The 27,368-nt window shown below is 40.4% G+C and overlaps 1 protein-coding gene and 1 long non-coding RNA gene across 3 annotated transcripts in view; one reads left to right on the forward strand and one right to left on the reverse strand.

Moving 5' to 3' along the window:
* LOC117821670 overlaps positions 1-27,368 on the forward strand; it is a 393,061-nt gene that overhangs the window by 326,664 nt on the left and 39,029 nt on the right. The window lies entirely within an intron of this gene.
* LOC117822543 lies at positions 12,675-16,054 on the reverse strand. 2 transcript variants are annotated; one of them, XR_004633207.1, is made up of 4 exons: positions 15,421-16,054; positions 15,196-15,310; positions 13,251-13,354; positions 12,675-13,056 (listed from the first exon to the last, which is right to left on the reverse strand). It is a non-coding gene; the product is annotated as an uncharacterized LOC117822543 (long non-coding RNA). The 2 variants fall into 2 exon arrangements; XR_004633206.1 differs by lacking the exons at positions 15,196-15,310; positions 15,421-16,054 and adding an exon at positions 13,532-13,747.

A 27,368-nucleotide genomic window follows, 5' to 3' on the forward strand; every position in this document is an offset into this window, starting at 1 on the left:
GAAATCACCACCAATGATAATGTCTGCACTTGGTAAGTTGTTCAGTTTGCAAGATACAAAGGTTGTGAGAAAGACAATAAATAAATAAATAATAGAAACAAAGGAAAAGTCGGGTCATTAGTTGTGGAGGTACGTGTGAGACTGGTGTGAGTATTTATCAATATATTGTCGGTACTATCCGGAGTGTTAAGCTTAGAATAACCACGGGGTCAGTTCGTGGTCCCGGAACAGCTGGCCATCGATATATAATTTATCTACTGCTATCACGGCTCTCCGTTGTTTGGCAATGTTCTCTTTGCGGATCGGAAAGAGGATTTTACGCCGAGCCAGGATCTCTTTGGGGTACTGGTCGTTCATGCCGTAGTTTGTCCCTTTGAGCTGTACCCCTTGTTTTTTAACAAACTCTTTGTGTTTATAATGCTCAAACTTAGCTATGATCGGACGCGGTTGTTTGTTGTCTCTTTTAACTGCTCCGAGACGGTGGACGCGGTGGAAGGTGATTAGTTTTGAATTGTCACCAGTGATCTTTAATTTGGAGGCCATGAAGTTTTTTAATGCCTCTTCAGACTCCGCGGGATTGTTACCGGCAGTTTCAGGAATGCCAGAGAATATTAAATTATCCCGCATAGATCGTCCCTGCAGCTCTAACACTGTCTCTTTCAGTTCTTTATTCGCTCTTTGGATACCTGACATATCGGCAGAGAGAGTTTGGACGGCAGTTTTAAGTTGTTTATTCTCCGAGTTTAGTTTAGTAATTTGCTCGTAACAGAATTCTAAACTGGTCTTGAGCTCCTGGAATTCTTTATGCATTAACTCAACGAGAGCAATGTGCGAGTCCATCGAGGAGAGATGGTTATTAATCGAGATTAAAGTTTCACTAACCTCGGGGTTGTTTGACGGAGCCTCTGTTTGGGTCGGCGAATCCGATTGGGAGGCGAAAGATACATTAGGTGAGGAATCAGGGGATCGCTGGCGTTTTGCAGAAGGGGCAGAAGCCGCTTGTTTCCCTTTCTTACCCATTTCAGCAGCCTGTTGGTAATAATAACTATCTATGAAGTCCTCCAGCTGCTCCAGGGTTGTCGAGTATTGGTTTTACGTGTCCTGATTCACAGAGTTATTCTTTAGTTAAGTTATATTACGATAACGGTGTATGAGATTTGTTTGTTTTCAAAAACCGGCACCGGGCGCCGCCATGTTGAATCTACACCAGTCTCGCGAGAACGGGAATCACAGCGTCATCTGTCTCCACAGCGTCATCTGTGACCTGGGATTTTCAGACAGGTGCCACCTTGCCAAGTGTGAAAGTTCATCAAAAAGTTTTGAAAAGTCGCCTTTTTGAGTTTTTATCAGTGAAATTTCAGAAATCCTTTGAGCCACAAAGCTGAGCTGGCTTTATATTCATCATGGGTGCATGTACAAGGTTTGTGGTGATTTTGGAGTCACTGGTGGCAACGAGGGACGCATGGCGTACGAAAAGGCACGATTTCCACACTTTATTGAAAAAGGCGAGGAGGCCTGAGGACACCTTTTCTTTAAATAAATCCTAGATGCTTTAAGATAGAGGGCTGAGCTTGCACAGTATTCATCATTACTATAAGTGCAATGTGTGGTGTGTTTTTCAGATAGGTGCTACCTTCCTAAGTGTCAAAGGTCACTGAAAAAATGGTAAAAACTCACCTTTTTCTGTTTTTCATCCAAATTTCAGAAATGCTTTGAACTAGGAGTCTGAGCTGGCTGTATATTCATCATGAGTGGATCTACAAGGTTTGTGGTGATTTTGGGGTCACTGGTGACAACCAGGGCCGCGTGGCGTACGAAAAGGTGACTGAAAAAGGGGATTAGGCCTGACGACAACTTTTGTTTAATAAATCCCACAAACTTTAAGATAGAGGGCTGAGCTCACACAGTATTCACAAGGACCATAGGTAGAGTGTGTGGTGTGATTTTCAGACAGATGCTACCTTCCCAGGTGTGAAAATCCACCAAAAGGTGGTTAAAAGTCGCCTTTTTGAGATATTTTCAAGGAAATTTCAGAAATCCTTTGAGCTAGGAGGCTGAGCTGGCTGTATATTCATCATGGGTGCAAGTACAAGGTTTGTGGTGATTTTGGAGTCACTGGTGGCAACGAGGGCCGCGTGGCGTACGAAAAGGCACGATTTCCACACTTTACCGAAAAAGGCGAGGAGGCCTGAGGACACCTTTTCTTGAATAAATCCTAGATGCTTTAAGATAGAGGGCTGAGCTTGCACAGTATTCATCATTACTATAAGTGCAATGTGTGGTGTGTTTTTTAGACAGGTGCTACCTTCCTAAGTGTCAAAGGTCACTGAAAAAAATGGTAAAAACTCACCTTTTTCTGTGTTTTTCATTTAAATTTCAGAAATGCTTTGAACTACAAGGCTGAGCTGACTGTATGATAATCATGACCATGTGTACAAGGTTTGTGGTGATTTTGGAGTCACTGTTGACAACCAGGGCTGCGTGGCGTACGAAAAGGTGACTTTGTGAAAAAGGCGATTAGGCCCGAGGACACATTTTGCTTAATTAATCCCACAGGCTTTAAGATAGAGGGCTGAGCTCGTACAGTATTCACTAGGACCATGGTTAGAATGCATGTTGTGATTTTCAGACAGGTGCTACCTTGCCAAGTGTGAAAGTTCATCAAAAAGTTTTGAAAAGTCGCCTTTTTGAGTTTTTATCAGTGAAATTTCAGAAATCCTTTGAGCTACGAAGCTGAGCTGGCTGTATATTCATCATGGGTGCATGTACAAGGTTTGTGGTGATTTTGGAGTCACTGGTGGACACGAGGGACGCATGGCGTATGAAAAGGCACGATTTCCACACTTTACCGAAAAAGGCGAGGAGGCCTGAGGACACCTTTTCTTGAATAAATCCAAGATGCTTTAAGATAGAGGGCTGAGCTTGCACAGTATTCATCATTACTATAAGTGCAATGTGTGGTGTGTTTTTCAGACAGGTGCTACCTTCCTAAGTGTCAAAGGTCACTGAAAAAATGGTAAAAACTCACCTTTTTCTGTGTTTTTCATCAAAATTTCAGAAATGCTTTGAACTAGGAGTCTGAGATGACTGTATGTTAATGATGACCATGTGTACAAGGTTTGTGGTGATTTTGGGGTCACTGGGGACAACCAGGGCTGCGTGGCATACAAAAAGGTGACTTTGTGAAAAAGGCGAGGAGGCCTGAGGACACCTTTTCTTTAAATAAATCCTAGATGCTTTAAGGTAGAGGACTGAGCTCATACAGTATACACAAGGACCATAGGTAGAGTGTGTGGTGTGATTTTCAGACAGGTGCTACCTTCCCAGGTGTGAAAATCCACCAAAAGGTGGTTAAAAGTCGCCTTTTTGAGATATTTTCAAGGAAATTTCAGAAATCCTTTGAGCTAGGAGGCTGAGCTGGCTGTATGTTCATCATGGGTGCAAGTACAAGGTTTGTGGTGATTTTGGAGTCACTGGTGGCAACGAGGGCCGCGTGGTGTACGAAAAGGCACGATTTCCACACTTTACCGAAAAAGGCGAGGAGGCCTGAGGACACCTTTCTTGAATAAATCCTAGATGCTTTAAGATAGAGGGCTGAGCTTGCACAGTATTCACAAGGACCATAGGTGCAATGTGTGATGTGATTTGCAGACAGATGCTACCTTTCTAAGTTTCAAAGGTCACTGAAAAAATGGTAAAAACTCACCCTTTTCATTGTTTTTCATCAAAATTTCAGAAATGATTTGAACTAGGAGTCTGAGCTGGCTGTGTGTTCATCATGAGTGCATCTACAAGGTTTGTGGTGATTTTGGGGTCACTGGTGACAACCAGGGCCGCGTGGTGTACGAAAAGGTGACTTTGTGAAAAAGGCGATTAGGCCTGACGACACCTTTTGTTTAATAAATCCCACAAGCTTTAAGATAGAGGGCTGAGCTCGTATAGTATTCACTAGGACCATAGTTAGAATGCATGTTGTGATTTTCAGACAGGTGCTACTTCCTAAGTGTCAAAGGTCACTGAAAAAATGGTAAAAACTCAACTTTTTCTGTGTTTTTCATCAAAATTTCAGAAATGCTTTGAACTACAAGTCTGAGCTGGCTGTATGTTAATCATGACCATGTGTACAAGGTTTGTGGTGATTTTGGGGTCACTGGTGACAACCAGGGCCGTGTGGCGTACGAAAAGGTGACTTTGTGAAAAAGGCAATTAGGCCTGACGACACCTTTTGTGTAATAAATCCCACAAGCTTTAAGATAGAGGGCTGAGCTCATACAGTATTCACAAGGACCATAGGTAGAGTGTGTGGTGTGATTTTCAGACAGGTGCTACCTTCCCAGGTGTGAAAATCCACCAAAAGGTGGTTAAAAGTCGCCTTTTTGAGATATTTTCAAGGAAATTTCAGAAATCCTTTGAGCTAGGAGGCTGAGCTGGCTGTATATTCATCATGGGTGCAAGTACAAGGTTTGTGGTGATTTTGGAGTCACTGGTGGCAACGAGGGCCGCGTGGCGTACGAAAAGGCACGATTTCCACACTTTACCGAAAAAGGCGAGGAGGCCTGAGGACACCTTTTCTTGAATAAATCCTAGATGCTTTAAGATAGAGGGCTGAGCTTGCACAGTATTCACAAGGACCATAGGTGCAATGTGTGGTGTGATTTACAGACAGGTGCTACCTTCCTAAGTGTCAAAGGTCACTGAAAAAATGGTAAAAACTCACCTTTTTCTGTGTTTTTCATCAAAATTTCAGAAATGCTTTGAACTAGGAGTCTGAGCTGACTGTATGTTAATCATGACCATGTGTACAAGGTTTGTGGTGATTTTGGGGTTACTGGTGACAACCAGGGCTGCGTGGCGTACGAAAAGGTGACTTTGTGAAAAAGGCGATTAGGCCCGAGGACACATTTTGCTTAATAAATCCCACAGGCTTTAAGATAGAGGGCTGAGCTCATACAGTATTCACTAGGACCATAGTTAGAATGCATGTTGTGTTTTTCAGACAGGTGCTACCTTGCCAAGTGTGAAAGTTCATCAAAAAGTTTTGAAAAGTCGCCTTTTTGAGTTTTTATCAGTGAAATTTCAGAAATTCTTTGAGCCACAAAGCTGAGCTGGCTGTATGTTCATCATGAGTGCATCTACAAGGTTTGTGGTGATTTTGGGGTCACTGGTGACAACCAGGGCTGCGTGGCGTACGAAAAGGTGACTTTGTGAAAAAGGCGATTAGGCCCGAGGACACATTTTGCTTAATAAATCCCACAGGCTTTAAGATAGAGGGCTGAGCTCATACAGTATTCACTAGGACCATAGTTAGAATGCATGTTGTGTTTTTCAGACAGGTGCTACCTTGCCAAGTGTGAAAGTTCATCAAAAAGTTTTGAAAAGTCGCCTTTTTGAGTTTTTATCAGTGAAATTTCAGAAATTCTTTGAGCCACAAAGCTGAGCTGGCTGTATGTTCATCATGAGTGCATCTACAAGGTTTGTGGTGATTTTGGGGTCACTGGTGACAACCAGGGCTGCGTGGCGTACAAAAAGGTGACTTTGTGAAAAAGGAGATTAGGCCCGAGGACACATTTTGCTTAATAAATCCCACAGGCTTTAAGATAGAGGGCTGAGCTCGTAGAGTATTCACTAGGACCATAGTTAGAATGCATGTTGTGATTTTCAGACAGGTGCTACCTTCCCAGGTGTGAAAATCCACCAAAAGGTGGTTAAAAGTCGCCTTTTTGAGATATTTTCAAGGAAATTTCAGAAATCCTTTGAGCTAGGAGGCTGAGCTGGCTGTATGTTCATCATGGGTGCAAGTACAAGGTTTGTGGTGATTTTGGGGTCACTGGTGGCAACGAGGGCCGCGTGGCGTACGAAAAGGCACGATTTCCAAACTTTACCGAAAAAGGCGAGGAGGCCTGAGGATACCTTTTCTTGAATAAATCCTAGATGCTTTAAGATAGAGGGCTGAGCTTGCACAGTATTCATCATTACTATAAGTGCAATGTGTGGTGTGTTTTTCAGACAGGTGCTACCTTCCTAAGTGTTAAAGGTCACTGAAAAAAATGGTAAAAACTCACCTTTTTCTCTGTTTTTCATCAAAATTTCAGAAATGCTTTGAACTACAAGGCTGAGCTGAGTGTATGTTAATCATGACCATGTGTACAGGGTTTGTGGTGATTTTGGAGTCACTGGTGACAACCAGGGCTATGTGGCGTACGAAAAGGTGACTTTGTGAAAAAGGCGATTAGGCCCGAGGACACATTTTGCTTAATAAATCCCACAAGCTTTAAGATAGAGGGCTGAGCTCGTACAGTATTCACTAGGACCATAGTTAGAATGCATGTTGTGATTTTCAGACAGGTGCTACCTTCCCAGGTGTGAAAATCCACCAAAAGGTGGTTAAAAGTCGCCTTTTTGAGATATTTTCAAGGAAATTTCAGAAATCCTTTGAGCTAGGAGGCTGAGCTGGCTGTATGTTCATCATGGGTGCAAGTACAAGGTTTTAGGTGATTTTGGGGTCACTGGTGGCAACGAGGGCCGCGTGGCGTACGAAAAGGCACGATTTCCAAACTTTACCGAAAAAGGCGAGGAGGCCTGAGGATACCTTTTCTTGAATAAATCCTAGATGCTTTAAGATAGAGGGCTGAGCTTGCACAGTATTCATCATTACTATAAGTGCAATGTGTGGTGTGTTTTTCAGACAGGTGCTACCTTCCTAAGTGTTAAAGGTCACTGAAAAAAATGGTAAAAACTCACCTTTTTCTCTGTTTTTCATCAAAATTTCAGAAATGCTTTGAACTACAAGGCTGAGCTGAGTGTATGTTAATCATGACCATGTGTACAGGGTTTGTGGTGATTTTGGAGTCACTGGTGACAACCAGGGCTATGTGGCGTACGAAAAGGTGACTTTGTGAAAAAGGCGATTAGGCCCGAGGACACATTTTGCTTAATAAATCCCACAAGCTTTAAGATAGAGGGCTGAGCTCATACAGTATTCACTAGGACCATAGTTAGAATGCATGTTGTGATTTTCAGACAGGTGCTACCTTGCCAAGTGTGAAAGTTCATCAAAAAGTTTTGAAAAGTCGCCTTTTTGAGTTTTTATCAGTGAAATTTCAGAAATCCTTTGAGCCACAAAGCTGAGCTGGCTGTATGTTCATCATGCGTGCATGTACAAGGTTTGTGGTGATTTTGGAGTCACTGGTGGCAACGAGGGACGCATGGCGTACGAAAAGGCACGATTTCCACACTTTACTGAAAAAGGCGAGGAGGCCTGAGGACACCTTTTCTTTAAATAAATCCTAGATACTGGATAAGTTGTAAGTTTTTGCTAATGCTTTTATTGAAGTTGTATATACAGATTTGATTCCAGAAGTCACAGTTAGTTGTTATTGAGAGATCTGATTCCCATTTTGATATCGGTAATGACACAGAGGTGTCGGACTGGTTTAAGATTGCGTATATTTTTGACATGCTCTTTTTTTTGCTGAAGATATTTAGGATTCTGTCAATTGGAATGGGGTCATCTGGCGAGTTAACAATGCTATTTAGGATTGGTGTCACTATAGTTTGTAGTTGTATGTATTCTAAAAAGATGGGGTGATACTAAATTTCTGGGCTAGTTTGGTGAGGCTGATGAGAGTGTTTTCCTCCGTAATGTGCTGAAGGTGCGTGATGCCCTTTTTCACCCAGTTGGGGAAGTGGAGTGGTTTCTTTTTAAAAGAGAAATCAGGGTTTTTCCAGATGGGAGAGCGGAGGGATGGGGCAATTTGTTGAGACTTTGTGATTTTAACAGCTTTCCACCAAGCTTTGAGGGTCGTTGCTATTGTTATACTTTTGAAACACTGGTGTTGTTTTATATTTTGTGTGATAAATGGAAGGTCGGCTAGTTGAAGGTCCCCACAGAGTGCTTGTTCTGTATCAAGCCAGGAGGAATTACATTTCCTGTGCCATTGTATCAAATATTTCAATTGGCTTGATAGATGGTAAAGCTCAAAGTCCGGAGGAAGGATGGACATTTTTACTGATGATATTCTTTCTAATAGTGATAAAGGGAGGTTAGACCAACGGCGTAGGTCCTGTTCGACTGTTAGTAGGAGAGGTGAGAAGTTTAGATTAAACAAATCAGACAGTTTGAGGGAGATATTAATGCCCAAGTATTTGATATTCCCTGTTCTGAGTTGGTGATTGGAAGCTAGTGCTGCTACTTTTTTTTTCTTCTAATTTGTTTGGTAAGATTGTGGACTTAGACCGAGTATCCGGATTTTTTTGAAAATGACGCGATTATATTAAAGCATTTTGGGAGGGAGGATTGGGGGTCTTTTAATAGGAGTAATATGTCATCTGCGTAAAGAATTATTTTATGTTCTGTTGTAGATGTTTGGAAACCTCTTATATTTCTATTTTCTCTGATTGAAGCTGCAAGTGGTTCGATGAATAGTGCAAAGAGGGAAGGAGAGAGTGGGCATCCTTGTCTAGTACCGTTGTGCAGGGGGAAGTTTTTTGAAATGAACCCATTAGTGGAAACAGTGGCCATTGGTGAAGTGTAAAGTGCTCTAATCCATCCTATAAATGTCTCTTTGAATCCAAATTTTTTTAGAGTTAGGAATAAGAATGTCCAGTTGACTTTGTTAAAAGCTTTCTCAGCATCTAATGATAATATTACACTTTCTGTGTCTTCTTGTTGTGATAATTGCATTAAGTTAAATAGCTTCCTGGTGTTGTCAGATGATTGACGTCCTTTAATAAAACCTGTTTGGTCGGGGTGGATGAGGGATGGGATAACACCTTCAATTCTGGATGCGAGTACTTTAGTAAAAATTTTAATGTCTGTGTTAATGAGTGATAAAGGGCGGTAGCTGGATGGGCTAGTTGGGTCTTTATCTGGTTTTAAAAGTACAGTTATCATTGCTGTGTTCATAGTTGAAGGAATTATGGCTGAAGTTGTGAGTTCTGTAATCATACGGATAAAGAGCGGAGATATGGTTTCCCAAAAGTGCTTGAAGAATTCGATAGGGAAACCATCAGGACCAGGAGCTTTATTATTTGGAATTTTATTGATGGCGTGAAAAATTTCTTCTGGAGATATGGGTCTATCTAAATGATTTGCTTGATCTTCTACGAGCTGTGGAAGTTTAATTGGGTTAAGCAATTGATTAATTCCGTCTTTACTTGGGTTGAGGTCAGATGTGTATAGTTTTCTATAGAATTCCTTAAACACGTCATTAATTTCATTGTTGTTGTGGAGAGGTTTACCTGTAGAGTCTTTGATACATGAGATGGTTGCTTTTTCTTTGTTCTGTTTGATTAGATTAGCCAGATATTTAGTTGATTTGTTGCTATTTTGATAGTCATTGAGTCTTAGTCTTTCTAGCTGGAAGGTGGTTTTTTTTATTGATAATTTCATGTGTGGTGTACTTGTGAGAAAAAGGTGTACTTTCTTTCTGACTGATGGTTTATCCTCCAGCTATCTCCGAGGCCGTAGTCCTCCATATACTGTTTTAGGGTCCTTGCTGCTTGAGATGTTTTGGGTTTCCCTCCCTTGCTTGTTCTGTCTAGAGGAGAATCGAGAACGGTGTTAAAATCACCACCAATGATAATGTCTGCACTTGGTAAGTTGTTCAGTAGAGAGAAGAATGTGTGAAAGAAGTCTGGGTCATCCTGATTTGGTCCATATATACTGGCTATTGTTAGCTTGTGATTGTGGAGGGATATGTTAATAATGACATATCGGCCTTCTGGGTCTGAGATGGTTGTATTGTGTGTGAATTGTAATTTACTATTAATAAGAATTGCAACTCCTCTCTGTCTTGAGTTATAATTCGCACAGAAGGCATGTGGGAAATTTGGGGATCTTATAACTGCATTTCTTGAGTCTATAAGATGTGTTTCCTGAAGCAAGCAGATATCTGCCTGTAGTTTATTCAGATGGTTTTTAATTTGAATTGCTTTAGCCTGATTTCCAATACCACAAATATTCCAACTTACCAATTTAGTCATTGTTGAATATTTTAGAGTCCCCAGATACTTCTTGGTGTGTGTGTGGGTGTGTGTGTGTGTGTGTGTGTGTGTGTGTGTGTGTGTGTGTGTGTGTGTGTGTGTGTGTGTGTGAGCATGTGAGCATGTGTGTGAGCATGTGTGTGCGAGAGGGGGTGTGTTTGAGTCTGTGTGTGAAGCTGTGGGCAGCCTGGCAGTCTGTTGATAGAGGAATGAGAGGGAAAGGGAGAAAAAGAAGGGGGGGGGGGTGAACGGACAAATGTGAGGGTGCAAGATACAAAGGTTGTGAGAAAGACAATAAATAAATAAATAATAGAAACAAAGGAAAAGTCGGGTCATTAGTTGTGGAGGTACGTGTGAGACTGGTGTGAGTATTTATCAATATATTGTCGGTACTATCCGGAGTGTTAAGCTTAGAATAACCACGGGGTCAGTTCGTGGTCCCAGAACAGCTGGCCATCGATATATAATTTATCTACTGCTATCACGGCTCTCCGTTGTTTGGCAATGTTCTCTTTGCGGATCGGAAAGAGGATTTTACGCCGAGCCAGGATCTCTTTGGGGTACTGGTCGTTCATGCCGTAGTTTGTCCCTTTGAGCTGTACACCTTGTTTTTTAACAAACTCTCTGTGTTTATAATGCTCAAACTTAGCTATGATCGGACGCGGTTGTTTGTTGTCTCTTTTAACTGCTCCGAGACGGTGGACGCGGTGGAAGGTGATTAGTTTTGAATTGTCACCAGTGATCTTTAATTTGGAGGCCATGAAGTTTTTTAATGCCTCTTCAGACTCTGCAGGATTGTTACCGGCAGTTTGGGGAATGCCAGAGAATATTAAATTATCCCGCATAGATCGTCCCTGCAGCTCTAACACTGTCTCTTTCAGTTCTTTATTCGCTCTTTGGATACCTGACATATCAGCAGAGAGAGTTTGGACGGCAGTTTTAAGTTGTTTGTTCTCTGAGTTTAGTTTAGTAATTTGCTCGTAACAGAATTCTAAACTGGTCTTGAGCTCCTGGAATTCTTTATGCAATAACTCAACGAGAGCAATGTGCGAGTCCATCGAGGAGAGATGGTTATTAATCGAGATTGAAGTTTCACTAACCTCAGGGTTGTTTGACGGAGCCTCTGTTTGGGTCGGCGAATCCGATTGGGAGGCGAAAGATACATTAGGTGAGGAATCAGGGGAACGCTGGCGTTTTGCTGAAGGGGCAGAAGCCGCTTGTTTCCCTTTCTTACCCATTTCAGCAGCCTGTTGGTAGTAGTAACTATCTATGAAGTCCTCCAGCTGCTCCAGGGTTGCCGATTATTGGTTTTACATGTCCTGATTCACAGAGTTATTCCTTAGTTAAGTTATATTACGATAACAGTTTATGAGATTTGTTTGTTTTCAAAAACCGGCACCGGGCGCCGCCATGTTGAATCTACACCAGTCTCGCGAGAACGGGAATCACAGCGTCATCGAAACCTCACAGCCCTCAGCAAACCGCTGCTTTGCCTCTTAATGTTACCTTAATGCCTAATGCCTAATTCAGACTGGACAAAGAAAATACAAAAGTAGTATAAAACACTACTAAAAGTAAAAATGGAACACACGTCTCTGCTCTGAGTAGATCCTGCCGGCAACGCCAGCTGTGGCAACTCGAGGGTGAGATAGGATAGATTTTATGTTATGTTAAAGGTACAAATTGTCCTTAATGATTTTAGAGCCAGCAACGCCACCTTGGGAATTTCTCCCAAAGAATTAATGAAAGAGGAAGCTTGAATATAAGACACTCAGGTTTGTTCTACCTCTTAAAGAGCCAGAGACATGGTTCCAAGTTTAACAATACATCCTTTTATTTTAACAATGGTAAAATGACAATAAAAATACCACACACACACACACAGGGAAGGGGGAACCTTATTCAAAAGCTGAGGCTTACCACTAGTGCATGGATCGAGGAATAGGTGAGGGGGATCCCAGGGAAGAAAAACACCCCAATCACTCGTGGTAATAACACTCACTCACACGGTGAGCCAACTAAAGACCAGGGATACATGGCACACAATAAGGGGGAAACCACCACCAGGACACCAGGAACCACCACCGTCGGCTCTCAGCAACTGAAAAGGATAAAAGGGAATTAGTGGGTTTGCACTCAGAAAGAAAACAACGAAACAATACCAACACCAAATAATACTAAATTAGATTAAGCGATATGGATGGCAGCCCCCAAATAACTTGGGCAGATCAGACATCTGCTGCCAAAACACACAACCCTTAAAGGAACAAGATAGAATAAAGCAAAACCGACACTGTTAAAAAGAAAAGATTGAGTTTTCTCAACTTATTATGCAAGTTGTTGACATAACTCAAATTATCAAGTTAGGACACAAGTTCTGTCAACTTGGATTTTCTTGTTCACCCATTTATGATATTCTAGTCAGGTCAACAATAAAATTCTTGCTCCAAAGCCACTTATTTTTATGTTCAATCAATGCAGATATTTTAATTGGGTAAACCTACAATTACTCATTCAGTGGGATAAAATTTGGTATTAGTACTACTCAATATTTTTGTGAACCCAAAAATGAAAAGCTTGCTTTAAAGCTGTGAATTTCCACCTTCAATAAAAATGGATATTCTTGTTCAATAAATTTAAAATTCTTAATCATGTCAGACAAAATTTTGACTTAAATGAAGAAGTATGCGATTTAAGGAATGCTTTCTATAAACAAATCAAAAAAGCACATCTGAAATTAAGCAGAACACTTTTTATTCCTTGTGACATTTAAATGTCAATATAAACACTGAGATCTGGCCTCAAGTAGAATCAAACATGCTGTCATATTATAACACTCTTGACAGTGAAAAAAAAAAGATCCAAACTGCATTCATCTTCAAAAGCCTCTTTAACTGGCATCTCACAGATTAACAGATGTTTACAGGATTTCACAAAAGGGACTTAAATGCTTGAAATGACTGCATGTTCTTCTACTGAAGTTTTAACATTCGGCGCGTCATCATCATCTTCAATGATGGTGAGGATGGCAACAGACACTCAGCTGAGAGCCCTGTCTTTAGGTTCAGTGTCCTGTGGAAACAAAGCACATGCCTTACTAATGGGATATGGAAGAAAAAAAGACAAAACCTTTCTGATTTAAACGAACTTTAGTAACATGCTTTTCATTCAGCTGTAGGTGATTCAATCAAAAACGAGATTTAAAAAAGTTAAGATAGAATTGTGAGTCATATGTTACCGCAGAAACAACAGGTGCCAATACTTACTGAACGTTGGAGGGAAAATGTTGTGGAATCATCCCGGACAAAGATGGGGAGTCCTCTCTGCTGCTGTCTTTCCATGAGACAGAATGTCCGATGTCTTATGAGGACTGAGGAAAAAACAAACTAGATTAATTACTAAAGTGCCATACTGTACTGTTTCTACACAGTCATTGAAAGTATTGAGAAGGATAAAGCACTGAGTGTAAAATGTTTGATGGGATTACATGCAAATACATTGTTTTCCTTGCAATTGTCAATTTTGTGCTATGGGACATGTTCCTCACCTGTTCATCAAGTGTATCAAGGAGGTCTTCCATTTTCTGACCACAAGCTTCCCTCTTATGGTGCGTTCACACCAAAGGCAAACGATCACACTAGACGCTCGAATGATTTGTTTTTACTCGCGCGAATGACTCGCTCGATTTGCGTGTAAGCGAGTGCCAAGACGCGAATATACGCGAGAGGGAGGGGGGCTCCCACACCACAGCTGTCTGTTGTCATCAAACAGAAGACAGTGGAGGCTGGCTTGACTTTCGTTTCTGAAGTGGAGGCTGGCTTGACTTTCGTTTCTGAAGTGGAGGCTGGCTTGACCGCAGTAACAAGGTTGAGCTCGCGGACATTGAATGGGGAAGCCGGTTATACTAAAGTAGGCAGAGATAACTTACTACTACAACAGCTGATAGCTGACAGACAAAGTTTTTCACAACTCACCACATAATCCTGCTCCCTCTCTGTCCTCACAGTGAGCTCCTGTTTATTCCTCATCCCATAAGAACAGGTAGTGTCACAGAGTTTGCGGAAGCTGCACGATGATAGAATCAAAGTGTCCCATATATTCCAGATGAGGGAATCCCCGTTGGAATCTCCGCTGGTCCATACATCACACAACACACGTCACCGGGGGATCTGCACGCCGATTGGCTATCGCGCCGCGATTCATCCGCTCAAGTTCATTTATTTCAACTCTCGCGAATCGTTCGCACGAATGAATTCGCTTCATACGCGTTGTTCGCGCAAATGATGCGCGTCTTTCGCGCAAATGATGCGCGTCATTTGCGCGAATGATGCGCGTCGTTTGCGCGAATGATGCGTGCCATTCGCGTTGCCGAATACGTGCGAAACGAGCCGCCAGACCTCTACTCAGGCCTCTGCATTGACTTTACATGTACTTCATTTGCGCGAATGATTCTATTCGCGTTTGGTGTGAACGCACCATTAGCCCGGTACAGTCTCACTAGGCGCGGCACATACATGTCAAGGGATGCTCTGAAGGTCTCCAAGAGATCTTTGCTGGTGAATCGACGAAATTCCTGAGAAATCTGAACAACAAAAAATATAAAAGTCTTGTTCAAACTCTAACTCTAGTATCTATAAATAACAACGTTGTCATGGTCACTTGTCCTGCCTGCTGTCCCCTCTCTTCACCCGTTCTCTGTGCGTGTTTTGTTGTTGAAAAGTGCCGATCAAGTGAGGACTTGTGTTTATGTTATAAGGAAGTCAGTTGATGATGAATCCGATGACGTACAGGGGCTGAGATTAAGGTAATTGGTCAAATTTGCGGGAAAGTTGCGGTGATTGTATAAAATTGCAAGGCTGCGAAAAAATCACGCTGATTGGTTGAATTTGCGTTGATAGTTGCGATCGCGAAATCGCAACTTCCTGGAGGGACTGATTATAAGATTATGTTTTGGATTAACAACTCTCGTGGCTTATGATGAGGACTTCTGCTTTTTGGGGTTAAGTTGGAGGAGGCTATCTAACATCAATTACTTGATAGCTTTCAAGCAGTCTAACAAGATCCATAGTTTGTTCAGGTCATTGTTAAAAAAGGGTGTCCATCTACCATCACCATTTGCTAAAAAATGTATTTAAATCACTCCACTGTGCAATTACCAGAAACAAATGAATTACAAATTAGAAAAGGTATTACTATTAATAATTTCCTCACCTTTTGCCCACTCTCTCACATCACTGACCCACTCTTCCATTTGGGTCTCTGACACTGTGAGATGGGCTTTCATGACCTCTAAGTCCTGAAATTATGTTGCCAGAGATTTGGCAGTCTGGTTTACAATGAAGAACAATTAGAAGGGTTAAATTCTGACTAGCCCACATATTCAAAAACAGAACAGACAGATTATTAAACATATACAAACAAAACTGATGCTATTACCTTCAGATATCGGCAGAGTGCTGTGGCCAAGTTATCAAACTTTTGTTGATTCCATCTCATGGCCATCAGGGTCAGCATGTCTGCATGTCCTGCAAACATAGAACTTATGAAGTAATCCTTGTTCCCTAAACAGTGTCATCTTACCTGCTTTTGACATATGTTTGGTGGTCACCGCAATCCTGGAGAGGAAGGCATTACACTGCTCTACCTCCTCTCCTAAAGTCAGACCAGCACCATCCTGATATGCCCCGCTCTATTTCTCCTGGTGAAGAATACACAAAGAGACACCTCTGCACATAAGCAAACCAACAAATGAGCCTTTGCATGAAAGACTGAGAGGAAAGGCCTCATGTTGAGGAGGGGCTGGAGCTCTGGACAGCTTTATGTTACTTTTTGCAGGTATGGCCAATATTTACATGTTACATCCATGCAGAAAAATGTGGCTTGTCTGCTGGCCAGCCTTTCTTGCAGGAATAGAGGATATGCAGAAATCTCGCCCCTGTACATGTTGAGAGCAGCAAGTAGCACTCCATGCCGGCAAACTGCAAGCTCCAGTCCCTCCTCGTCTACCTTGCTCGGAGATCTTTGGGAGGTCTCTCTTGCTGCTGACCATTCCCCTCCACAAACGCCTCTTCCAGAGACCAATAATATGAAAACTGGGCTATTAAAATGACCCAAAGACTCATCCAAAAAGTACATAAGTAGGAGAATGTTGTAGTCATATATATATTTAAAATCATAGTCCGCAAATTACATGTTCGGTTGTTTTGTGTATGTAGTCCACAAACTGAGTCACGTCTTCATCTCTGGCAATGAAGACGTCCTCAGATATAGCTTTTTCCTCAGATCTGAATAAAACAAAATACAAAGCATGTCTTACAGTCAAGATTATTTGATTCATGAAAAGAAATAGTTTTTATTTTTAAGAAGACAAATATTATGGATACCTTGCTGCATTCTTGAAGCAATAGTGCTTGCGGTTTCCATCCACAGAAACTGCAAGCATACCCGGGGTACATGCAGGACAGGTAAAGGGTTCCTCTCTGCAGATGTTGTCGACCTCGTATCGGACAGCCTCCCACTCAAAAAAAGCTTTCTGGAAGCTGTCAGCACAGATCCTCCCAGTCTGTTTTAAAAACAGAGAGATCATGAACCAATATTTGTCAGAACATACACTGAAAAAAGACAACTGCTGAACCAACAAATACAAAAAAGTAATGTTATTTTTTTAAATAACAAAATAATACTCACACGACCAAAGCGAACTGTTCACTGATCAAGCATTCTTAAAAATGCCTGGCAAGACAGTCCTGGTGCTGCCATCTTCATTTCTTCAAATGAGTAAAAAACATCAATGGCATAAACTGTGGCATAGTTTATGGTAGTGTAGCAGTTTGTATGGGTCATTCAGATATTAAAATATGAAATAATATTTAAAAATAAAAATAAAATAAAAAATAATTTTAATGAAGTTATTATTTCATATAATTTTCCTTGTATAAATCAATGGGGCACCACCCAGAGTCTAAATCTGGGGATCAATCACAGTGATCAATTATGAAAATTTAACACTAATGATTGACCAAATAAAAATCAGTCTCGTACAATTTAAATCTGAAGTTATGAATTCTTTACAAACACATTGACCCACCCTGCTTCTAAATGAATATACAGACAAATCCTTTATAATATATGAAGTTTAATGTAAATAGAATGATGAATAGATTCTGATTATGGCAGATAATGAACATAGATGAATAACAGACAAACGGATAAACAGACAAATATACCTTTGAGTAAGGATAGCTAGTAGGACACTACTATATGATTTGGTGATAGTGATTTAGTTTAGTGGTTTAAAACAGAGTTTTAGACACTAATTTAAATCTCTGATTTGGAAATATAGTCACACTATGGGACTTTCAGAATGAAGCCTAAATCAGCTTCGACCACAGAAATTCAGGAACAGTCTAACTGTCATCCAGAACCGTCAGCGAGTCTCTGATGGGTCCAGAGGAGTTTGCTCCAGTTTCTCGGCGTGTTGTCTTCCTGTCAGTCAGATTTTCATTCAAAGAACCGAAAGATGGCGCCGTGAAGAGGAGATTTGAATCGGCTGGCCCGGGGTTAGACGGCTTGGTTCTGTTGCGTGGTCATGTGGTCTCGTCCACAGACTGCTGCTCCAGATGTGGGAGTGATGACTCGTGGTCAAAAATATAAAAAGAAGACTAAGAATAATGTCTTTATCAAAAAGACAAGCTTTGCTTTGCTGTGCGTGGCTTTAGTGTAAAAGATTGAAAAAGAAAAAATGTTCTTAAAATGAAAAATAGACTTTAGTCAAATAAAAGAAACTTAAAGAAGTTACTTTGGTTGCAGTAAAATTATCAACGCTGAGTTTGGTTTCACAGCGGGAAAAGGTTTCTTTAGAATAAACTTTGCCACAAAGGACAAAAGAAAAATTAAGGAGAGGCCAAAAGTATTTAGGAGAGGCCTAAAGTATTTAGGAGAGGCCTAAAGTATTTAGGAGAGGCCTAAAGTATTTAGGAGAGGCCTAAAAGAAGGAAGGGCCAAGAAAGAAAAGCGTTCAGCTGGAAGAAGAAGCAAGTGTGCTTCAGGGTAAGAGAGTCAAGCAGAAGAGCGTCTGGACTTTCATAGGCTTCACAGGGCGTTACCTCCTTTTGGATTTTAACTCCTAACACAGCCTCTGAATAAAGGATTTGTATTATAATAACCACGCAAACTTCTCTCAAAATATCACATTAATATAAACATATCACTACGCCTATCACCAATGCATATTCTCCAATTAAAGCAAGTCATGGATTTAAAAGATAAGTGAAAGTAAGCACAATTCTTCAGAATCAAACAATTCAAAGTAATCTATGACACAGGGAAAATACATCGTACCTTAAACGTCAAAGATGAGTTCTCATTAATGATTAGCGTTATCTTAGGATGCAGATTTCATAAGTTAAGTTACTTAAGTTAAACTTCAGTTAAACATAATTAACAGAACTTCTAACACAGGGTTTACACAATACAACATCTACCGTGTCTTCTCCTCTAGATGGCGCTGTTGACCACATGGAAGAAAACCCAATAAAAACACGTTTCATAACTTTGTCATTGTACATCATAGAACTCTGGGGATTTCAGTATTCTTATCAAAGTCTCAAAATGAAAGTTTTTATCTTAGCTTCAGAATAATGAAATCATGTGTTAATATACATTTTAGAAATGTCTAAAACTTTGTCCCTCAGAGTGTGAGAGAGAGAGAAAGGTATTTACGACTTGAATAGATAGAAAGATAAGAAGGGGTCTGTGTGTGTGAGGGTCTCTGTGTGTGCATCTATGTCTGGGTGCATCTTTGTTAAGAGCAGTTTAAAACACATAACACAGCAAACCAACATTGTTAAATATTCATTGTGTTACATTTTTATCGTCCTTTCTCCTGGCGATGTCCATAAGTCCTTTTCTGATGAAGAAAGCATTTAATTGCACACATCTGGAAAAAGTTGAACACCGGGAGAAGGAGATCTGGACAGGAAGACAGCTCTTCCTGTGTCATCATTTATGGTTCGGAGTGTAAACAGGGGTTAAGATAGGTCTGTTTTGGGATGACCTGGTCTCTGGTTACCTTAAAGAAAGGAGTTTTAATCCCTCATTTTCATAAAAGTTTTTCCTGGTATTTTGAAAAACTCACATGTACTGTCCTCGCTACAATAGTTTGGACATTTTCTGCATCTTTTGCCTTTTAATTTTGTCTGCGCCCTCCACAGGTGGTGAGGGCGCTAGTAGGCCTAGTTAAGTTGATGCACATGGCACAGAGGGGAAAGGAGACAAGTCACGGCACATACGGTCTTTGACCGCAGGAGAAAAGACTCCCAACATTCCCCCCAGATTAACTCTAATACAAAAAGACTGATTTCATTTTGTTTATTTGTTGTTTCTTCCTTTTTTGCAATAAACCTCCCAAGAAACTTTGAATCAGTGTTCACTGGATTTTTTGATTTCTTTCTACAACCTGCGCGTGTGAAGCCAATGCCCGTATCCCCTGGTTACAGGACAGACCAGACTTTTAAAGGTTTTACTATTTCAGGAGGTAAGGAAGTTCTTTCCGTGTCCTGTCTGTTTGTGACAAGAATGAAGGTGACTCTGATTTTACATAGTGACCTCATATTTGAGTAGAGATGCCTTAGCTTGCTTCTCTGATTTACTTAAACAAATAGAGGGAAAGAAAGCTATGACACTAATGGAATATGTGTCAGAACATTTATCTAACTATAGTAGAATGAATCTTTCTCTACTTGTTGTTGCACTTCACCTCAGAGTCAAAGTCTTTTTAGGTTCATGTTTGACTCAGTTACATGTTGGGCTGCTGTATATCCTTTAAATATATTTGAAATATTTCCTATATTTCAGTTTCAGTAATAAATGTGTGTGTGTGTGTGTGTGCTTGCGTGCGTGTGTGTGTGTTGTGTGTGTGTGCGAGCGTGTGTGTATGTATGTGTGTGTGTGTGTGTGTGTGTGTGTGTGTGTGTGTGTGTGTGTGTGTGTGTGTGTGTTAGTGAGGTGTACTGTTCCCTCCCATGTTAATGTGGGTGATGTAATTGGTCAGTTTGATGTTGGAGTGGTTGAGAGAGTGAGAGAGTGAGAGAGGGATTGTCAAAGAGAATGTCAGACTCTTTTCATTGGTTATTTAATGAGTGCCCCAGTGAAATGGTACAACCCACATAGACTTTTTTTATTAGGTATTTAACCAGAGATGTTAAACAGAGAACACAGTGTGAGGAGCTTGTTGCTGACCGTCAGAGCAGACATACAGTCAGTTGAAGGCAATCATGTTGAAGAACAGTCTCTCCATCATCATCATCATCCTCATCTTCATCCTCCCTCTGTTGGTCCAGGCTTTTGAACATCACAGACGGTATGTCCACGTGCCGATTCCAATGACCTGGGATGAGGCCCAAAAATACTGCAGGGCAAACCATACTGACCTTGCCATCATTGAAAATCAGGGAGAGATTGACAGACTTTTAAATCTATGTGCGAAAAGATGTTGGATTGGTCTCCACAGAGATGAGGAACATCCTGAAACCTGGAAATGGTCTAATGGTGAAGATGTCCACTTTGAAAGTTGGGGCACTGGTCAACCTAATAGGCAAGACCAGAAGTGTGGTGCTACATATTACAGACTTTGGTATGACACATTTTGTGAAAATCAATATGAAAGTGTGTGCTATGAAGACAATCTGATCTTGGTTGAAGAGGAGAAGACATGGGAGGAGGCTCTGGAACACTGCAGGACTCTTCAGACTGACCCCACCTCAAACAACACACACTTCAACCATCTCTACGACCTTCCACACATGCACTCTGAAAAAAACAACCTGTTCGCCAAAAACTTGATCCAAAAAGCCCGGACCCCGGAGGTGTGGATAGGCCTTCGTTTCCTGGCAGGACAGTGGCTGTGGGTGGACGGCTTCCCTCTGGACCAACAACAGAAAAATCGTCTGCCCGTCTGCCCCGCTCCCAAGATGCACTGTGGGACGATGTCAAAGACAGGAGGCAAGTTTTCAGAGAGGGACTGTTCAGAGAGGAGGAACTTCTTTTGCTTATTTAAGGACTAACTGTATCATGGGTTTAGAGCTATATTTAAGCTTTACTGTATTTGTTTTCTTGTGTCACAGATGACACGTTGGGACATCTGTATTCACAAACATGAGTTATCTTAAAGTTTAAAAATGTTGTTCATACAGTATGTTGCTTTCTTATTCATTTTTGGCTTTTCTAAACAAACAAACAAACAAACAAACAAACAAAAAGAGCTACTCACTCATCCCCTGCTCTAAGGGGGTTCTCTACAACTGCTGTGTTTTAATTTACAAATATTTACAATCTAACAAAATATATATCCAGCACAATCCAAACCAAAGCCTAAACACACACTGTGTTGATCAGTTGAAAGTTATACATGCTCTGAAGATTTGAGTGCATTGACTGATGCTGGTCTGATGGGAAAGGTAAGAGAAGGGGAGAGCAGGCTGCCGGGAGGTATATATCACGGATGGATGTCATCATCTACCATATGGGTTGGAATATATTTTTAAACAGTCACTGTTTTCAGATAAGGTAACCTACTGATTTTTTGAGGGATTTTTGCATTATTATAATCTTTGTTTTAACTACATTTATGTATCTTACTTATGTATTTATGTATCTATTAATTTCTTGTATTTATCAGATCTGTTTAACTTTTACTGATTTTTAATTTTGCTTTCTACCCTTACTTATTTAATTAATTTTACGGAATTGATTTTATTTGTAAGAATTTTTTTAGGATTATATATATATTTTATTATTTTACCATCTCTGTTGTTTTCTGTCTCTCTGTTCTATTGCTAAGCACATCGGCCTGCATGCTTGTATGTATGAAATGGGCTGTATAAATAAAGTTGAATTGATTTAAGTTTGAGTTAACAATCCTCTGACTTTTCTTCCATTGCCCTTCTTACTTCAAAGTTTTGGTTTCTGGAGAAATGTCTCGACAGAAATGGACTCAACTTTTAGGGAACAGTTTCTTTGTCACCTGTCCTGCTTTGTAGCTTCTGAAGTTAAAGAAACACAATTTAAAATTGTATGTGTAATTTACCCTGTAGTATGTTATTCTTTACACAACACATTTACATTTGAATTGGACCTTTGTATTTTTGTTCTTCAGAGGTTGAAACCACTGAACATGTAATCATAGGGGGATCATTTTACATTCATACTTGTAAGTGGAAAAGTAACCCCTGTAACCTCTCTTTATCTTATCTCTTTTTCACCAACGACCATCATCTGTTCAAATGTGTAGAATCATTCATCTAAAGGGTGTAAAACTTTAGAACTCTATATCTCAATACTTACTTTTGAAATATCTTTAACCATGATTGTTGTGCCTTATTATCGTTTCAGTTGAATGTCTTCTGTTTGGTTCTCTTTATCAAGTAGTTGTGTCTTACTCTTGTTCCACTCCACCACTGATATCCATATCATTTGAGTCTCTGTAATATTTCCCCTATCTTGCTCTGTAAATATCTGCATGTCAAAACAAACAAATGTTAAAAATAAAAATAGAGTATTTTCCTCTATATTTTGTTGTTTTAATTGTTTCCTTTTAGTCCACTTCCTTCTTCATAAAACCACCACAGAGTTCAACTTGAATTTTTACAACACTTTGTTGTTCAAGCAAAAAGCTAAGCTACACTTTTTATCAGCCTCAGTGGTGTGTGTATTGTTTCTGCTTATTAGCAAATGTTATCATGCTACCACAATAAGCTAGGACTGAAGGCATGGTGAGTAGTACCTTCTAAACAACAGCAGACAACTATGGTTATTGTGCTATAGAACTCCCAGTACCACTCTTATTTGTATTTAAAGTCTTATTTGCAGTAATTTCTTAGACATCAAGAATTGTATATGATATACTATTATATAATGTAGTGGGGAGAATTTTTTAATACCTTCATTTTCTTTTCTTACAACATGTTTTTTATTGAATAGAATACATCTTTATTGTCATTGTTGTGAAACAATGGAAAGCAGTTTATCAACTCTTCACAATAGCAGCAAACAGAAGTTAATATTTAAAATAAGACAATATGACAGTATAAATAAAAACAAGGCATGATTGAATGATAGAATAAGTTAAACAAATAAAATAATCAGTAACATTCAAGTCAACACAAGTCTTCTTTGTCCACAAAAACCTGTGTTAAGTGTATCCTGATACCTCTCATGTTAATGTGGGTGATGGACTTGGACAGTTTGATGCTGATCCATCATGCCCAGACCCAGGATGTGTGGATAAGCCTTAGTGTCCTGGAAGGAATCATAGGCTTGTGGGTGAGCGGCTTCCCTCTTGAGCATCAACTGGATCAACACCTGTTGGTCTGCCCTGCTCACAGGATGCACTGTGGGACAGTATCAGGGTCAGGAGGCACATTTTCATACAGGGACTGTTTAGAGAGGAGGCATATTTTATTATTAAAGAACACTTCAGCTATAGTTCTAGCTTCAAAATACTGTATTATGCTTGTGTCAAAGATGACTCCTGGAGGCATCTAGTTACAATGTTGAGCGATGATTCTTTCTGATTTAAGAATGATATTGGCTGACACGCTGAATTACATAACTTTTTAAATGTTATTTCTGAAGTTCATGTTTTGATGCTTCAGACTGTTTGTTTCTCTCATTGAAGTTATCTTTTGCTGTCATCACAGTGTCAAGTTACAGACATTAAATCATTTGAATAAAGTGCGGCAGTAGCTCAGTCCACAAGGACTTGGCTTTGGAACTGGAGGGTAGCCAGTTCAAGTCCCGTCACAGACCATGCTTGGAAATTGGGCTGGTAAATGGAGAGCTGCCAGTTCAGTTTCTGGGCACTGCCGAGGTGCTCTTTAGCAAGGCACCCTAACTGCTCTGGTTGCTCATTCATGTGCAAGCCCTCTCACTCTGACATCTCTCCATTAATGCATGTCCATATGATCCTGTTTGTGTGTATTTCAGCCAATGTGTGTGTAACATGTTCACATGGACAAAAGAGACTGAGGTAGTAGTATTTTCTCAGCTAACAGTGCATATTCAATCTGTTAATTATTACATGGATAGAGCTGTCACAATAACAGAATTTCAGAAAAAATCTTACAATAATAACTTCTGCTTTGATATCACTTCATCAGAGATTTAACCCTTGCAGACCCAAAATGAGTGCTTGTAGAGAAGAAGTCATTGAAAGTCTCAAAATGAGCATTCATCATTTGGTGGTGTGTGTATCTGCAGAGTCCGTGCTCTCTGTCTGTCTATTTTCATTTTCATACTTATTTTGTACTAATCATTGTGGGGGGTTGTAAAGCTCCCTGTCAGCAGTCTGCAGGTTAGGACTAATAAAGGTCATACATGGACCAGGTGACATTGCGGTCTGTCTCCTCTGCTCTCTGTCTGTTTGAAACAGACATAAATGTAACATGTGCATCTTATGAGATGCTAAAGACTGAACAATAAAGTAACATTTGCTGACCTGTGTTTGGGGAGAGATAGCAGTGTAATGGAAAATTTGGAACCTTTCTGCACATTCCTGCACATTTACACAAAAGTGATACCAAAGCTTTTTTTATTGTATAATATTTGTTTGGTGTGGAGGGGGGGCCACAGGCGGGTCCAGGTTCAGTTTGACAGGGGCACTGGCCCCTGTTGGCCCCTCCCCAGAACCGCCACAGCCCCCCACCCCCACCCCCACAGTGAAAGGAGGCATTTTGGTTCCAGTTAGCTTAGCTGCTAACATGCTTTTGCTGATCAGTAGGCCACGCTTGCAGTTTCGATAAAATGTGGAGATAAGGCAGTCGTTTACTTTGTCAACAATAAATTATAGTCCCAGTGGTTTCTAAGAATCCTGGAGTCACTGCTTGTAGTCTCTCAGTGAAGAAAGAAGAGTTGAAATGAGAAGAATGTAAGCATAAGCAAGAGCAAGCAAAAAAGCGTCTGCACTCCTGAAGAGCAGGAAGTACACTCAAAGTGAAATGAAGAGCATTACTGTGTTTGTAATAGTGTTTGTGTCTAGGGTTGCCACCTTCCAAGCAGAAAAATAAAGGACACCCCCGGCAGCCGGGGTGCCACTCTGCAGGGGCACGACCACCAATGGCCTAATAGTGGGGTAGGGCACTAGTTGTGGTAAATCATAATAAAGACAATGTTTTAATAAGGTATTAGTTAAAGTTTGAAGTACTTTATTACACAGTTTTTCAGAAAATATCTGCAAACATAAACTCTGTAAAAGCAGATACAATAATTAAATACACATCACAACTTGAGTCAATGCTTACACGCTAGTTAACTCCCTAGAGACGGTTTCTTTCACATTCTTTTCTTTCACAGAACTTTGGAATCACTGAATATCTTCTGATTAAGTTTGTGTCCACAGTCTGAACTGTTGGAGCTGAGTCTGTGCTTGACTGTGTGGTACACCTGGGTCAACTCAGCTGCTGTGGCCTATAGGGGGGAGTAGGATAACAGATTTGTAAATACATAAACAGTCAGGATTTTATAGTATTTTTTTAAATGATTCTGTCCTGTCTGTCTTTTTATAGTTTTCTCATGAAGTCATGAATGGTACTATCAGTATTGTATTGAATTATTTTTCTCATTGTATTAATGAAATGTCTACTCTTGATGTATTGATGAGAAATAACCTAATCTATGAAAATATATTAAGTGAAACACTATGGTAGCTTAAACCTAATTTATTCCTTTTTAACATTTCATACTGTTGATTCACTAGTAGGATTAATTTTTCCAAATCAATCATATATTATTATTTATTAATAAGCTTACTGTATCTGCCTCAGGGGATGCTTCAGGTCCGAAGAACTGTGAGACTGTCCTTTGGTATTTGTTGGTCTGATATTGCAGGAATGTTGCTCTCCTGCAGCATGCTGTCACCGTCCGACAGGCCACCATGTGCCACCATGGTGCTGCGTTCAAGGCAAATTAAAAATACAGGACAAACCGCGTCCCGTATTGATTCAAAACGGGACTCAATGTATAAGTGTGAAATACGGGATAATTCAGTATTTCACGGGACAGGTGGCAACTCTATTATCGTCATAGTTTTTTGATCACTGAAGGATGTTTCTGCTAAAATGGGCTGTAGTCTGTGGAAGTATGAGAGGCTTACAATGTAAGTTGTGTAATGCAAAGGTGATCAAAAGCAGCATATGATCAACATTTTAAATTAAAGTCACTGAAGATGGAGATACCTTCATATGTGTATTATCGATGTAGAAATTCAAGTATTCAATGATAAACAGAAATAGAGTTCACAAATGATTGACAGCAGGTGGATGTCATGAAGTCACTCCTGTTGTCCAAATGTCTCAAACATCATCGACCAATGGCCACAAGTGTATGTTTTGAAGATACAATCAGCGGTCTAACAGTTGTAACCAGATGTAAAAGGTTTCCCCGAAAACATTGTGATGTTCCGGTATGAGAGGCATTAAATTCAAAGAGAAGTAAACACAAATGTCTATTTGTTCTGTAGTTGAAAAGGGTCCAGACACAGTAAGTCCTGATGCGTGTTCTGTCTTTGTCTTTATTTGATTAAGTAAATCATTGAAGCAGGCGTTGCCTCTGCAGTATTTGCTTTGTAAATAGAGGATGGTGAAAAAGCTTGGGCCAAATCATTCACATTTACGCTTTCACTGTTTGTACTTTAACTTGTTGACAGACCATGTCATTGCAATACAGAAAGAAAAAGACATGATGTGCATAGCACAAAGAAAAAACAAAAGTAGAAATGTGAACATAAGGGGAAACTGTACATGCAGGGCTGTAGGAATTACAGTGCAGTGCAGTCTTCCTACACCTCCTGACGTTCCTGTCTGTTGGGCCACAAATTCTCATCCACATCACAACAAATATTTTCTCTTGCGATGCAGTGTGGAAATGATCTTTAAGAGTGTCTTATCCAGCCTCTGCAGGTATCTGCTGTGATGTCATCACATGCTGCATCCCTGGCATCCACAAGGGTCATCTGTGTATGTGGCCTGTTCTGTTGATGAACAGTCTGAATGATGGAGGACACAGGTGTTCTCCCAACATTTAGCTGCACCCTTCGACCAGCCTCGGCCATGGTAAGACCATGATTGAGAACGTGGTCTACAAGTGTGGCTCTTATATCATCAGGAACATATGTCCTCTGCCTCTTCCTCTGTTTTACCTCCCTACTCCTCCATCAAGCAGCCTCACTCCTCCTCCTCCTCTTCTTCTCTCTGGCTGTTGACCCAGTCCAGTTCCTTGTCCTTCCATTGTCAGACATTGTAACATTGTGTTGTGCTCCGGCTATATATTCACTTGCCAGTTGATGGTTCATGAGATGCACCTTTGAGCTATTTCAGAAAACTGGTTGATCA

The sequence above is a fragment of the Notolabrus celidotus genome, chromosome 1 (assembly GCF_009762535.1).
Source record: "Notolabrus celidotus isolate fNotCel1 chromosome 1, fNotCel1.pri, whole genome shotgun sequence".
NCBI classification, from domain to species: domain Eukaryota; kingdom Metazoa; phylum Chordata; class Actinopteri; order Labriformes; family Labridae; genus Notolabrus; species Notolabrus celidotus.